The sequence below is a fragment of the Erpetoichthys calabaricus genome, chromosome 7 (genome assembly GCF_900747795.2).
Source record: "Erpetoichthys calabaricus chromosome 7, fErpCal1.3, whole genome shotgun sequence".
Lineage (NCBI taxonomy): Eukaryota > Metazoa > Chordata > Cladistia > Polypteriformes > Polypteridae > Erpetoichthys > Erpetoichthys calabaricus.
Genome location: NC_041400.2, coordinates 67164447 through 67181534, shown reverse-complemented (window position 1 = coordinate 67181534; position 17088 = coordinate 67164447).

Genomic DNA, 17088 nt, shown 5'->3' with positions numbered 1-17088 from the left:
ACTTCTATATTAAATAGTAAAAGAAAATGATCAGATAGACCAATATCAACGATCTGCTTTACATCAGCTTTTAGTGCTTTAGTAATTACTAAGTCTAACATATGACCTGCTTTATGTGTAGGTTGAGTAACGTGCTGTCTCAAATCAAAGGAGTCCAGGAGGTTCATAACTTCTTTTACTTTCGGGTCACACTGATTATCGATATGAAAGTTAAAGTCACCAACTATTAGGAACGTGCATAGTTCATAATTATAATTGATACCAAGTCTGAGAATTCATCAAAGAAAGATGCATTGTATTTAGGAGGTCTTTGCACGGATAATACTAGAACCTGAGAAACTTCATGAATAACAACAGCAAGATACTCAAAGGACTTGAATTTACCAAAACTGACATTGTCGCTAAGATGCAAGACAATGTTGGTAAGGCTATGTCCCCAGAAGTCACATTGAATTGTGTCAGCAGCACACCAGAATTTAAACCCACGTCGCATAGTTCACTATATCTATGTTTCTGGATAGTTTAATAAAAGACTAGTCCTTTTATTTATCATATTTTCTTTGTCATTTTGAGCTTGACTCTTCCTCTGACTGATTTTTGGCGTTCCCTCTTAACCACATATTTTAGTAGTATTGGATTCTAGATTTGGCCTTTGTTTTGGCTTTTCAAGTACAACCAATTTACCAGTCCAAATCTCTCTGTGTGTTCTTACCTCTTTTCTGTAGTGTTAGTGCAAAAATGAAGATCAGCCATGAGCGACCCCAAAATGAAATCACTTCATGAGAAAGTTATGGATTTGAAGAAATAAATTAGTAACTTAATATTTGCATTTCAATTGTTCTAGGACAAGAATGATCAAGTATTATAAATGGAAAAGGTACAAACCCAACTGTCGCGCCTGAGGAGCATAAAGGTCCACACATGTCTGCAACAGTACAGATGACAAAGACACCCTACTCATGTATGGAGTATTCAGCGGCGAAAAGATCAATTAAGGGATTCACGATTCAGTGTGACCTCTAGCAAGGTGCTAAGTTAAATCCAGTGAGAAGATGTCGAATATCCCAGCAGCATGAGGCACAAAGTAAAATGTAATCCTGAGCAAATCACCACTTCATCAGAAAGCATAGTCACTCACACATCACACATAAAATGCATATACTTTAGATGATGAAGGAAACACAAGTGTGCACACAAAGCTTGTGCCAGGATCTTTTGTGAGAGAGCTGCATTAAACAGTATGCCACAGTGCCACCCAAATTACCAGATCAGGCCCCTGTGACAGCTGGTTTTCATTCTAACCAGTTTTTAATCAAAGGCCAGTTTCTGTTTTCAATTGATTGATTTTATTGTTTAATTAGATTACTTGTTCATGTGCTCAGTCTGTAAAGTCAAAAGGCTACAGCGGTGTGTGTTTTAGTTTTTTTGTAATAGTTGGATCTGTATAGTGTTTGGTGACAGTGAGTCAAGTATGCTGTGCCTCGCAATCCATCATTAGGCTGCAGTTAGAAGGCAGTGGAAATTGCTTTGCAGTTACCTGAGGCCGGTTCTGACATATGTGTTAATTTATTTAAGCAGGCTCCTTGCACAAAGACTACTTTGTCATGAGACAACCTTCTCTTTTTTGTGCCCTAAAATTCCAAGCTTTGTTTCTCTGAACTTTTTGACCTTGGATTTTTTTTTTTTCAATAGTGAAGTTTGCTCTGTCCTGTTGATGAAGTTTTTACCTCATTTATGCTCCTGATCTGCCTGCTCTGTTTTTACCTTTTGCATTGCACTTTTTGCTGTTCATCCATGTCTCATTGTCCTTCAGCTGTCCATTTCACATAATCAAATCCACTTCTAAACACTTATGTTAGTATCTCTCATCTACTGTACTGTATCTGCCTTGGCACAATTCCTAAGGTCCAGCCAGAGGGAAAGAGTGGGAATGGGAGATTAGCATGACCTTGCAGCAATGTGAGAAACAATTTCACTTTATTCATACTTCTTTCTTCCTTTTATTTTCACTTTGTATTTTGAAGGAGCACACTCTCACTGAAAAACGGGTCCTCTTATCTTGCAACCTTTGCCAACTGGCTATAATCCTCCATGCAATACATCCACCTCAAATAGGTGACTAGGAAATGCACAAAATGTTACATTTTTGATGCTGATTTAACCCCTTGAAAAAAAAAACTGTTAATACTTATGTCTCTCTCTTTCTTACTCTTGGGTGGGGGTTGAATTTTGTTTAGCTTATATTCCTTTGTATTTCTTTTTTCTTTTGTTTTCTCTGAATTCATATTGAAGTAAATGGGTGTAACTGTCATATTATTATTATCTTTTTGATTGAGAAATATGCCATTGTAATTGTCTGTTTTTTAAAAATAAAATAAAAATTGATATTAAAAAAAGCACAGGTAGGCAGTACATATATCACCAGAACAACAATCTCTGATACCACAAGGAAAACCTGATCGAGAGCCAGTTCTTGTCAATTGCTGAGTTTTTTGCTGTTCGGATGCATACAGGGGGATTGGATAGGAGAAAAGGTCCAAAAGCTGGAAGGTATGATAAATTCAAACTAGGACTGCCTATTGTTAAACAATAGTGATGAGCAAACCCCTGCAGAGTTCTCTTCATTTTGAGTTTGAAGAAAATGTGGAAATATTTAGGAACTTCACCAAACTTGTCAAAATACATTGAAGACAATTAGGAAGGAGGTACTAAACTAGTGTGATAGATGTCCAGGGACCTTGCCCCACCGGGATGCCTGGAGATGTGAAGGACTGGGAGAGGAGCTATATCTTCCCCGGAACACAAGAGGGCAACCTCCCTGGATTGTATGGGGTCACAGAGCTTGGAAGCTCAACCTTATGGGAGGATGTGGCCACCACCAGGGGGCACCCGGACAGCTCCGGAACTGTGGTCCACAGCACTTCCACCACAACCGGAGGTGCTGCCAGAAGAGGAGCTTGATGCCTATGCAGCACTTCTGCCACACCCAGAAGTGCTGCCGGTTGTTAATTGTGGAGCACCTGGAGTACTTCTGGGTGCGCTATAAAAGTGGCCGCCTCACTCCATTTCAGGAGCCGGAGTCAGGTGGCAGAGGACAGAGCTTACGTGTGAGGAGTGAAGGCAACAGAAGAGAGAGCAAAGGAACATTATTGCTGCTAATTGTGCACTGTGGGTTGTTGTGCTCAAAATAAACGTGTGTGTTTTGGAACATTTGGAGTCCATGTCTGTCTGTCTGTAGGTTCACTCTAGTTTTAAATAGGTTATAATTGTGCACTATTTTTCAAGTGTTCCTGAGAGCTAGGAAAGCATCTGAAACTATGCTGGACTGATTATTGCAGTGGTTCCCTGACTTGACCCTGGGGATATCCTGTGGCAGCAAGTTTTTGTTCTAACCAGATTCACAATCAGTGATAATAATCGATAGCAACCGATCTCATTTAATTAGCTAGTCTTTTTTCTCTTCTCTTATTCTGCATTCAGAAAAGCACAGCAGTATGATTTTTACATTTGTAAAACATTTAGAAATATTTCTATTTTTTCTAAAGCTATAAATACTTAATTCTCTTTTGTTGTTTTCCTATTATTTCCCCTTTCTTCTATGTAGTTTGCTCCCTTCATTTAAACCTAATAGTAACAATTAATAACAAGCAAAGCAGACACCCGGGATGACTACTACAAAGTCAGACCCACCAATTAGTAAATAATCAATTAAGTAACCAGAACATCTGGGAAAGCAGAATGTAAATCATGATGAAAATATTGTTAACATCTTAAAAAAATAAATAAATAAAAACTACACATCCTCCATATAATTGCTTAGTACATTTTAATAAAAATCTAACAAACTTAGTTTTGTAATTTCTGCATTGACCACAAACACAGAAAGTGGGAAATAATGAGGCTAGGAGTCCAATGAAAAACAGAAGCTGGTTAGAACAAAAACCTGCAGCCACAGGAGGACCCTAGGACCGGGTTTGGGAACCACCAGATTATCCATCCATCCATCCATTTTCCAACCCGCTGAATCCGAACACAGGGTCACGAGGGTCTGCTGGAGCCAATCCCAGCCAACACAGGGCACAAGGCAGGAACCAATCCTGGGCAGGGTGCCAACCCACCGCAGCACCAGATTATTGTGACCAAAAATGTGTCCTGAGTTGTGATGTAGCAATGCTAACCGCTGATGCAGGCAAAACGCAAAATGCAATAAATATATAGTTCCAATCTTCAGGGCACTGATTGGCCATGCCATGAAGCCACAGCATGAGACTAGCTTGTTCGATTGTTTGAAGGTAAATGTCCACAGAGCTAAAACATCTGTTTTTGTTTTCAATCCATCATGCAGATCCTTCATACTTTTTTCTTCTATTGATAAGATGGAAATTCTTTGTAAATGGTAATGAATCTCTCATTATTATTAGTACTTCACAGGGTCTCAAATGTTTTCTGACATGGGAAGTGGGAGGGCTGCTTTAAGGCTTGTTTTGAGTCATCACTGCACCACATGGCTAATCATGCATGCATTCAGCCAATATACAAAATTAGCCACATGGTGCAGCAGAGAGTGAGAGAGCACACATTATATCAACATACAGTAATTATATCATTATGGTCAGTTGATGTATTGCCAAACAAAAGTACTATGATTGTTTTTTTTTTAAGACATGTGGGTTACAAATTCATCTGGAATACCAATCAGGTAGTAACATCATGCAGTTTTGCACATGGCCGCTACAGCTCTGTCATGTTGCCTTGGCATCTCAAAGCATCTTGGGGCGCTAGGGAAAAAATGTCTAACAATGGCAGATATTTGGCAAACAAGATCACTGACAAACACAACATATTTACTGAATAAAATGCTTTGTAAAATTTCTCCAATCAACAATATTAAGCAACTTTGACTAATAAATATTAGCACATGAGTATGTTAGATGTTTTCTTGTGATGTTCTTTATTTTTTGTTACCAAAATAAACAAAAAAATTAGTCCAGTAAGTGATTCAGTCACTCTAAAAATCGCTTTTTTTATCCCTAATTATCTCTGTATCCAATGTGTTCTATTAGTTTTTGGCTATATAACGACCTTGTGCTTGACTTTCAGCTCCATCTTGTTTTGTAGAATGTCTCTGATTGTTTACATTTAAAAAGGCCTAAATAACTTCTAATATTCTTATTCTTTGTATATTTGTGCAAACTCAAGTTATTCTTTATCTAAATATGTATATATAGAAACAGTACAGCTTGTAACAGCAGCAATTTATTTCTTGTATAGCCCAAAATCACACAAGGAATACCACAACGGGCATTAACAAGCCCTGCTTTTTGACAGCTCCCCAGCCTTGACTCTCTAAAAAAACCTTGTAGGGGAAAAAAATTGAAGAATTCTTTGGAAAGGCAATTCAGAGAGAAATTTTCCATGTAACCATTTAAAGTATAAGTCAAAGTGGATGTTTGATTTTTATTATGTTTACTATGTGGTGCAGTTTTGTCACTTAGATGTTCCATACTTAATTGGTAAATTTTGTGAATAATCCTCATTCATCTTTTTCAATTTTTTTAGAGATGTAAAACACATATGTTTACTGACTATCTATCTATCTATCTATCTATCTATCTATCTATCTATCTATCTATCTATCTATCTATCTATCTATCTATCTATCTGTCTATCTATCTATCTTGGCCACCAGGGGGCACTCCAACTCCCCAGTTTCCCAACACAAACAGGCTTGGACACAAGTTCATTAAACACAGGGGTCTTATTGTGGGAAACACTTCCACAAAGTGTTTCTCACCCCACAATAAACCCAAGCACAATCAATGGCTCTTCTGTCTCTCTCGGCCTCTGCTCCTCCCAGCAAGTTTCATCCACCACCTCCTGACTCTGTCCCACAAATTGAAGTGAGGCTGCTCCTTTTATCTAGTAGCATGAAGCAGTGGCCCTGAAGCACTTCTGCAAAGCAACCTGCTGGTACTCTACTCTACTGGGGCTAAAACCTTGATTTTGAGAGGCCAGTACTTTGCATAGTTTTAGTAATGTCATAATTTTATATAAAACTAAAAGTAGTTGTTTTCCATAAATATTTCTGAATTCATCAGTTTGGCCATGATTGTGCCATAACATATGGGATTTCTACCTATTTTAAACTAGGGTTGTTAGATGCTAGAACCAGTCCCTGCAACATTGGTGTGTAAGTCAGGAATGAAATGTGAATGGACAGCAGTTCATCGGAGGGCACAATCCCTTACACGCACCCACATTCATTTATAGAGAGCCAATTTAGAGTCTTCAATTACACCTGTGATTTATCAAAAAAGAACTTAATTGGGATGGAGAAGTAAAATTGATCACCTAAGAAAAAACACAAAGAGAAAAAGACAGAGAAGAACATGCAAAATCTGTACAGTTAGGTGTGAGTTGAAATATAACTATCTAAACTTGTAGCCCTGGAAATATGGTATTTTGTCTTATTTAAAATTGTTTGCCCCAGAATGTATTAGTAGCAACACAAACTTCTAACACCCACACCCAAGACCTGATATAACCATTGCCAAAACAACTTTAGAACAGAAAGAACATTTAAAAAAGGAAACACTGAAAAATAAAGAAAGTAAATACTTCATAATTTTTGAATAGCTGAAGGTTTTGTGGAATTAACTCTTTGCATCCCATATCTCATTTCCAGTCATTTACCACATAAAATCTGTAGTCTGATAAGCTAACATATTCATTATTGAGAAATCTGCATCTGCATTTTCTGCTTAGCTTTGCAGGAATATTTTTCCACTGTCATGACATGTCCACTATCACATCTCACTCCACCACCTCGCTCCCTTTGGCAGGCAGTAACTTGAAGCTATTTTGTTTATCTGCTCTATGTCTCACTCATTGAAATTCTCACATCCTTTGTTTAAATATCCTATTCTAGTGTCAGTAGTCCTGTTTTCTTTGAACCATGATACATTGTTTAAGTATTCCTAAATTATTTTGCCTGTGTTTAACTTACTTAAATTTTCAATATGAGACCTTGTGTTTTATTATCCCCTCATCTGCCGAAGAAACAGGCAACACACTCAAGAAAATGCTTCTTATTTATGTATTTAATAATCAACAACCACACACAAATGTATTGTCAAAAGCACTATTGCCACATTATTTCACTCTGATATTTTACTGCTCTGCATGCTATTATAATCAATTACACATCTGGATTATTTGTCAGCTAACATTATTAAACTTGTATAAAATGCAAAACCTGCTCTTTGTGATTGTTTACTTCTATCTGCTAACCTACTTAACTTATTTTTCTGTGCTCTGTCTTCTTACGTCTGTACTGATACTGTAGAAAATGAGACAGACTGAAAATAAGCTGCAGGACCAGGTGATGAAAGCAAAGTGTAGTCAGAATTGAGTGGGGGTTCAGAAGCCAAAAAGCCCATTACACTAATTTAAAAAATCAAAACTGCAGAAAACACATGCAAATCCTAGCTACCTAAAATGATTTAGGTAAAGAAATGCATGCAACTTTAAACAAACTGCTATGTGCATCACAGTGAAACCTGTGTATCGGAATTGTGGATATCAAACTACACACACATCCTTGTACTTCAAGACCAAACAGGACCAGAAGAGAGACATAAGACAGGGAGACACAGACAATGTTTGCTGTGCTTGAATATATACTACAACACTCACCACACTCGCTAGATTGTCAAAAGGCGACCCTTGCAGGCAGAACTATCTTTGCTACCCAATCACCGCTTATGACGCCTATTCCCTGCATCTGCAGCAGGACCTAGCATGTCTAAGCTATGCAACACATCATGCTTCAATAAGGCCTTCATTAATGTCAATGTGGACTTGGGTGCATGTGTGATCACTCATCTACGTCGGGCTTGGGTACACCAACTCTTCTGGAACAACTACTTAACCTGGAATCCGCTGTACTTCTAATAACAAAACTTTGCACCTTTTCTCCCTCCACAGCAGCTGGCAGTTACAAGATGCTGGCATTGGGTCCAGACACCATGTAAAATCACATAGGCCTCCATAGCAATAGAGATGCTCAGATGCCAGTGTTTCATTGGGCACCCCTGCCAAAGCAGTATCAAAATGGTAGCAATGCGTACAGATACATATTTAAAAAGGTAAGTGCCTTTACTTTATGTACCATTCACATAATTCTAACAAGTACCATCTAAGTTATATTTCTTTTTAACTGGTAATATCCAACTAGGCATATTACCATAATTGTCCTATTAAAAACCATCAGTATTTGTACAGGCCATCACATGATAACAAGGGTTATTAATACTGCTTTTATAAAATACAGTAAATAATAAATAAAATGATTGTGTAATGACATCAAAAAATAGCAATAACAAATAATAACAATATAAAAATGAACTCAAAAAAATTAAAATCATAACACCCTTCAGCAGTCAGTCTCACTAATCAGGTTCAGTCTTTTATGAATATGGCCAGTTACTGTCTTTCTATTAAGCATGGCCAAGTGCTCTGTACACAATAATGACTCTGCTTTCAATGGGTGGTTATCCTTGACTGGCAAAGAGGACAAAAAGAGTACTTTTGATCGAGCTAGTTGTGCAACAATAGCACATCTTAATAGTACATGTTGTGTATTTTTGACTCATGGTGGAGGTGGCTGTTTTAAATTCCAGTATCGAATATGTAGTTTCTGAATGTTGAAATAGTTTTCTTACAATAAAATATATATCTAAATCTCAGGTTAACATGTAAGTGCATGGCGGTGCACTCTTGTGGATCCAATGTCCTAGATTTGAATCCAGTGCCCAAAACATTTTTCTTGTTACATTTTCATATTCTACCCATCTCTGTATGGCTTTCCTTCCACATCCCTAAAGACCCATGTACTAACTTTGTAGTTTTTTTCCAAAGTGATTCCTGCATTGAACTGGTGCCCTATCCAGGGCTGTTTCCCACTTTGCACCTAGTACTCCCAGTATGACCCTGAATTTGATTAAGCAGGTTTTAGAATGTTATATGTTTAGGTTAGAGTGTAATAAAAATAAAACTGGATCAAGTTGGTTGAAGTTGAACATTATTTATTTCACACATTATAACACCTGCCCTAGCAACACAATATATTGCACACTTTCCTAGAACCATTGTAAGGGAACATTCTTTATTTGTTTGGACTCATGGCTAATTACTACTGTTGGAGTACCTTCTCCTACATCATCTGTAATAGCAGTGATTTGTGCTTCCAGTCAGAAGCAGATCACAGGAGATCTTAGGCCATATTATTTATCACCATGCTGCATACCATTAAACGTACCTTTTTGCAACACTTGGGATAAGGATATTAGATATTACAGTCAGCCAGAAAGAGAGCAGAATGTAAGCGAGACTGACATGTAACAGGGAAATAAGCTTTTCACCCAACCCCCTTCTCTTCTCTGCTATTTACAAGCTGGCAGCTACCCTGAAACAGCTTCTAGGGAAGTATGCCCTTTCTATCCCAAAGCACCCTGTGGTGAACTAATTTCCATATCTGCAGTCTGACCCTGCTGTGCAGAATGCCTAAGATGCAGTATTTTTCTCTGTTTTAAAAATAGATGAAGAGTTTTCTTGCTCTGTTCAGTTCTAATGCTGACTATATTGCAAATAATGAATCAGGACTAATGTTCAATGAGCCATCATAACCTGAATGGACTAAATTTACTTGTAGATATGTTTCCTTTGTTTTTATTATCTTCTGTGTGTGAGCACATTATTATGGTGCAGTTAAATGATAAAGAAATAATCATTTTTTCTTTATTTTGCAGATCACCTTTCATGGCTAACAGACTGACAAGGTGCATATAGATGCAGACTGAAAGCAATAGCAGCATTTTCAGCCAGCCAACCAGCCAACCAGCCAGCCAGCCAGCCACGTATTCAACATTTTTCTGAACCCACCTTTCCATTACCAGTTTGGAGCAAGCACAATATTATCCTGGGTAGCACCCAATGCATGGTAGAACCAAGCCCTAGACAGACCAGTGCATCAAAGGGCATACTGTACTTACACAAACACTCAGGCACAGTCCTGCAGACTAGATTAAATTATAGTTATCAATAAACCTAACAGAAGGTGAAATGTGTGAAGCAGTAAAAGTGGAACAATGCTGAACTAAAGAAGCACATAACAGACTACCAGACTGTTTGGATTGTGTAAACTGGGACATGTTTAGAAACTCTTCATCTCATTGTAATCAGTATGCAGTGATAGTAATAGGGTTCAGTCAAAAATGTCTGGACAACTGTGTGCACCAATAATATCAGAAATTCACTGAAGGCATGCAGCAATGCATTTCAAAATGGTGACATAGAAACAAACAAGAAATTCAGATATGAACTCAGAAAGTCAATCAATGTGGTTAAATAGCTGTATGGGAGCAAACTAGATATGGAATTTAGCAGCAGTAACAATTCATGCAAAGTTTGGCAAGTATCAGGTATATCTATGAACTACAAAGTAAAACCTAACCCAGTGTCATCTTCATTTTCTCTTGCAGGACAACTTAATATTTTCTTTGCCTGTTTTGATTACAACAACAAGCAGTCCACCATTTGAGTGCCTGCAGCACCACATAACTCATCCTTCTTTGTTTCTATACCTGATGTAGGGAGGGTTTTTAAACAAGTTGATGTCCATAAGGCATCTGGTACAGCTGGAATTTCAGGGCATATTTTAAAAACCTGTAGAGACCAATTAGCTGACATTTTCTGTGACATCTTTAATATTTCACCGTATGGATCTGTTACCTCACCTGGTTCAAAGGAACAACTGTTATCTCTGTGCCTAAGAAAACAAAAGTGAACTGTCTAAATTAATACAGACCAGTGGCACTCACTCCATTTGCTATGAAGAGAGACTGGTGCTAGAACAATTTAAACAGAATACTCCAGATATTCATATTCGGCTCCAGTTTTCATATTGTCACAACTGGTCCACAGCAGATGCCATATCTCTTGTATTTCATATAAATCTGGCATAGTCATCCCAATCTGATGAGGAATTTCTAAACATGTCCTAGTTTACACAGTCCAAGCAGTCCTGTAGTTTAACCTTTGCTCCTTTAATTCAGCATTGCATCATTTTTACTGCTCCTCACATTTCAGTCTCTGTTAGTTTAACTGATAACTGTAATTTAGTGTAGTTTGTATGTAGTGTATTTTGTATTTTGTGTTTGTGTAAGCGCGCCCTGCAACGGACTGGTCTGTCTAGGGTTTGGCTCTACTATGTACCTGATGCTGCCAGGATAAGCTCTTGCACCTCACATTTTAGTCTGTGACTAAGAGGTGATTATAATTAGTGTAGTTTGAATGATTATGCCTGAGTGTTTGTGTAAGTGTTTTTATTATCTATTATCCTACAATCCTGTTTATAGGCTGCAGATCAGCAGATGTACGAGTAAAGCTGACCACCAAACGTTTTAATCTACGAAATATAGCCACCCTCTTCAATTAGATTAGAGTTCCTAACCAATAAACCTCAGCATTTGTGGACTGGCAACATCATATCCTCGACACTGACCCTCAGCACTAGCAGTCGACAGGGTCGTGTACTTCTGTACTCCATGTACTTCTTGTTCACCTCTGACTGTGTGGCTAGACACAGCTCTAACTCTTATCATTGAATCTGCTGATGACATCACCATCATAGGTCTGGTCACTAATAATTATGAGGTGGCTTTCAGAGTACAGGTAGTCCTGATGGTTCTTTGGTGCCAAGACAATAATCTCATCGTTAATGTCATCAAAAGGAAGGAGCTGGTCATAGACTTCAGAAAGCAGAGGACAGGCAACAGTTTTATCTACAACAGAGATAATGCTGCTGAGAGCCTGAACAGCTTTAATTTTCTTGGGATAACAACCACAGATGAACTGAAGTGGGCACAATACATTTTGGTTCTTGCCAAAAAGACTCACTAGCATCTCCGCACCCTCAGACGCGTGAGGATCTGTTCTCAAAGACTGCTACAAGTGCACAGTAGAGCTGATCCTCATTGACTACATCACATCCTGGTACATCCCCTACATGGTTCAAAATCATAAAGCACTGCTGCGGGTGGTGAAGGAGGCACAGCATTTACCAGCACACAGCTGCCTTTGGCTCAGGACGTATACAACACTCAATGTCTTAGGAAAGGCAAAGAGTGTAATTAAAGACCTGCACAGCCTTTTTTCTCACTCATCCCTTTTGGCAAATGGTACAGGACCTTTGTTACTTGCACCAGTAGATATTAGGAAGTGATTTTACCTACAAGTTGTATTCTTGATGAACAAACAATTATAAGAATTAAAATATTGTAACGTAACAAACAGTATGTTTAAATATATATTACAGGGTGAATTTCTAATTCCAAATTTCAAAATGCAAAACTTTTTGAGTGGAAACTTTCACACTTAATCTTACTTGCCCATCTAGGGCTGTGAGTCTGATACTCAGTTTATTATCAACCACTGCCTGACCTACACACATTACTCATTGTGTTTTTTGTGTACAGTAACCATTTAATCAAAACACAGCATCGTGGGCAGAGATGGAAAACCTGTTTGTTGTTGATGTTGTTTAACTGCGGATACAAGTGCACAAATTTTGTTACATTCACAAAATTATTAAAAACATTGTATAAAATAACCTTCAGGCTATGTGTATAAGGTGTATATGAAACATAAATAAATTTTGTGTTTAGACTTGGATCCCACTCCCAAGGTATGCATATGCAAATATTGCAAAATCCAAAATAATTCTGGCCCCAGACATTTTGGATTAGGTATGCTCAAACTGTACTTACATATACATATTGTATCAATTGATATTATTCTATATATACAATATATTCCATGCTAAATACACATTTTGTTTCTTTATTTTTTGTACTACCTTTGCTACCCACCCAAGACACAACAAAACGTAAGTAATCAACATAGACATCAGCACTAATGTTTTCAGTGCATCACATAATATAAAAAAAAAACCTGTCATATGCCATTTGATATGGGATTTGTAAAAGCTGTGTTATTGTTTGCGAAGTGCCATCTATTGGAATGACAAATGCATTGCATTTTATTAGTACAAATGTTTGTGATGCGCCATCTTTTGAAAAGACATAGCAACTGGCTGGACACACAGACAGACACACTTCTTTTAATAAGGTGGATTTTTGTCAACTGTTCTGAGGAAGTATGCAATTACAAATTTTATTGTACTATGTATACATGGCAATAAATATGACTTGACCTAAAATGTGCACGTTCAGGATTTAGTAAGGACTCAGAGAACCTGGAGAAAGCCCAAAAGAGAAATAGGATATTATTCAAACTCCACATAGATGGTTATGCATCTAGGAATTCAACAAAGGTCTCTTAAGCTGTGAGGCAGAATCATTAATCATTGTGCCACACTGGGGTGCTGTAGCATAATTAAGCTTAGTGAATTCCTCTGGGTTAAATAAAAAAACATCTGAATCAAAAGTTGTGTTTGAGAACTGTTGAAATAAAGGGACGCCCAATGTCAGTAAAGTAGCAAAGATATGCATTGAAAAAAATGTTTTGATTGTTTTATGTGAATTTTTATGTATTTTTGATTGTCGAATTCAAAAAAGAAAACCATTTTTCTCTATCATGTAATTTTTTTTTTCTCAAAGTACATTTTTAATTTAGAATTATATTTTTTTATTGTTTTCACACTATAATTAATTAAATAACAATATTTCATTTAAATTAATTTATTGGAATTTAATATTTTCTTGTATTAAAATCTATGTTTAAAGTAAAACAGTTGTTTGTTCAATATTGAAATCAGAATATAGTTGGAATTGAACATGGTGAGGAGTCTTCGCAGCAGGTAGCAGCAAGTCTGGACCATTCCTTCCTTCACCAATGATAGAATTCATAGATAGAATGACAGAATTGATAGAATTCTACACTGGAGTGTAGCAAATATACTTCAGTCAGTGCGTTTATATTAAAACTCAGTTATGCACTGAAACTCTGTTTCTGAAATGCCATGTAAACCCTTATTCTGGTTAGAGGAACTGGGTTATTGGCCTCTGAGAAATCTGGTTAACAGATGTAGATTTCTCAGTGAGTAACCTGGTTATTGACCATGTAAACCCTTAAGCAGGTTACAATTAATGATTTTGTAGTCTTCATGTGTCTTTTGCACTCTGTTCACTTGCACATGTGTTAGCTATTCCATCTCTTGGGAACATTTTAATCAAAATATGCGCACAATACTAAACCATTCATGCAATTCTACACACACCCTCTCCAGGGCTTTATATTATTTGGTAGGCAGAGCTAGAAGCATCCACAAGATAAATTTCCTGAGGCAAATACACAGGCGATCACATTATTCCTTTTCCTGGCTGAAATAATCTGTCTCGATACCTCAGAAATTGCTAAATTTATGTTGATGAGCTGAATGTACAGTGCTAAGCTCAGCAGCACAATCTCGAGAATGGTAGGGTATCATGTTAACAGTAACATGCATTACATTTTCCAATTACTTTTTACTGTAACAAGTAGCCTAATTCAATATTTATTTTATTAAAGTAAAAATACCTGAATTATTACTTTCCCAGCACACAGGGTAAAGGGTAATAAGCAAATGTACTGGTATGCCTGTCCTTTGCAGGATTCAATCACAGAGCCAAGCAGAAAGGAGTATGCTGTGTGCAAACATGTAATTGCAATATATTAATAATGTGTCAGTTTAATTTTAACCTTCTTAGCATTAATGCCAAGTATGATTCAAACTCAGAATTCTATGTTATTACAATTAACCCTGAGTCAGACTCGTAGTGATGTTTAATGATCTGCTTTACAGTGTAAAGACAATATAAATCTCGGACAGTATTTTCTTGTCATGTAGTGGATAAAATAAAATTATACTGCAAAAATTATGAATATTTCTATGCAGTTTGACACTTTAAGGTGCCTCAGCTATAATCATGAGTGGGGTGGAGTCTTCATACAAAACACAATGGCATATAAATGAGAAGCAGTAAAGCCAGTTTGAGAACAAACTGGAACTGAACAATTAGTTGAATCAAGAGATAGTGATGACAATGTGAATTGGTCATGAGACATTGACACTGATGTTGAAATTGATGTGTATGGCATTGTACAATCAAACCACCATGATATGCGGGGTAAATTCAGTCCCATAAAGCTTCATCATGGCACTAGTAGCTCTGTGACAAAAAGGGAAAAATTACTGCAATCAAGTAGAAGGACAAGAAAGATGTTAGCCCCCTAAGCACTGTTCACTATGCAGCTAGTTCACTAACTGTCAACATTCATTTCAGGGTAAATCTGGAAGTCACTAAGCCTTGAACTGTGGTAGCCTATAATGACACAATAAACATGTTAATTGTACAGATTAGACACTCTTTAATGACTGACAATAAAAATATTATAAGAAAAGTGCACAAAGAAACATGCTTTTACTGTCCCAATGAAACATGCTTTTACTGTCCCAATTTCAACATTGTGCTGTGCATTGCTGTAGGATTTTTCTGATTGATTAATCAATGAGATGGCCGAGGGGATGATATAATAATCTGGGATTTGGTAAAGAAATTTTTAACTTGGTTAATTAATTATCAGTTTTGCCTCTGGCAGTACCAGAAATTAACTCAATAATTCAGCAAGGCTCCTACTTTATTTACCTTACCTTTCTCTGTTTTAGGAAGTGGGTCTCCGGCATTTAGACTTATATCAAGGTAACTGAGGCAAACTCATTATAAGAAACAGAATAATACAATTTATTAATAAGCACACGCATTAGAGAAGTATGATGTATACTGTATGTATTGACATATAAGAGTGGACACAGACAGACTAGACAGAAAAATATAAAACATATAGGCTAACCTTTAACTGGTGTTTAGAGTTCTACTTTTTCTTGGAACAGATACATAGTTTTACAGTACAAAGTTTTTATGGGGCGGCACGGTGGCGCAGTGGGTAGCGCTGCTGCCTCGCAGTTGGGAGATCTGGGGACCTGGGTTCGATTCCCGGGTCCACCCTGCGTGGAGTTTGCATGTTCTCCCCGTGTCTGCGTGGGTTTCCTCCGGGCGCTCCGGTTTCCTCCCACAGTCCAAAGACATGCAGGTTAGGTGGATTGGCGATTCTAAATTGGCCCTAGTGTGTGCTTGGTGTGTGGGTGTGTTTGTGTGTGTCCTGCGGTGGGTTGGCACCCTGCCCAGGATTGGTTCCCTGCCTTGTGCCCTGTGTTGGCTGGGATTGGCTCCAGCAGACCCCCGTGACCCTGTGTTCGGATTCAGCGGGTTGGAAAATGGATGGATGGATGGAAGTTTTTATGGATCATGTCCGATGTTGTGTGGAGTTGTTGCTTTGTTGTTGCTCCAGCTTCAAGTGGAGAATTCTTCATGCGTTGGAATGTACTCTTTCTCTTTGCTGCATGATCCTTGTCAGTGTTGTGTTGCTGATTCCTCTGCTTGCCTTCTGCTATCTTTTGCCACTTCATAGGGAAAAGACATTACTTATTCCAGCTCAAGAGTTTAGATGTTGAATTTCCCTTCATGAAGTCATGGCTTTTTAGCTTTGTCAGACTACTGGCACACATATTTAGCTTGACAGACAGGGTCTCAGCTTCTGGTCCATAAAGAGAAGAGAATCTCACCTTTTAAGCTTCTCATGGAGAGGGTGGCTCATAACTTCTTAGGTTTCAGAGACCCAGGTAGGGTGCCCAGAGAGAATCCCTGAACTTCTGTCATCTCTTTGCTTCTTCCCACTACTTCTCACTTACCTTGAGAGATGGATTGGGTGTGGTATTAAAGGACAGTTGAACCTTCACTTCCACTTACAAAGTCTGTGTCTTTTAATAGGTGGATTCTTGTGTCCATCTTAACTGTTATTTCTTGAATTATAGGTCTTTGTTCTTGCTTGAGTCCATTCTGGCTCAAGAGCTCTGCAGATGGGGCCCTGGAGTGTTGTCAGTGCAACTCTGATTTAGACCTTTGTTATTAGATGAAGTAGAGACAGATTCTGGTACAAACTGGAGTTCAGTCACTTAATTTGGAATGC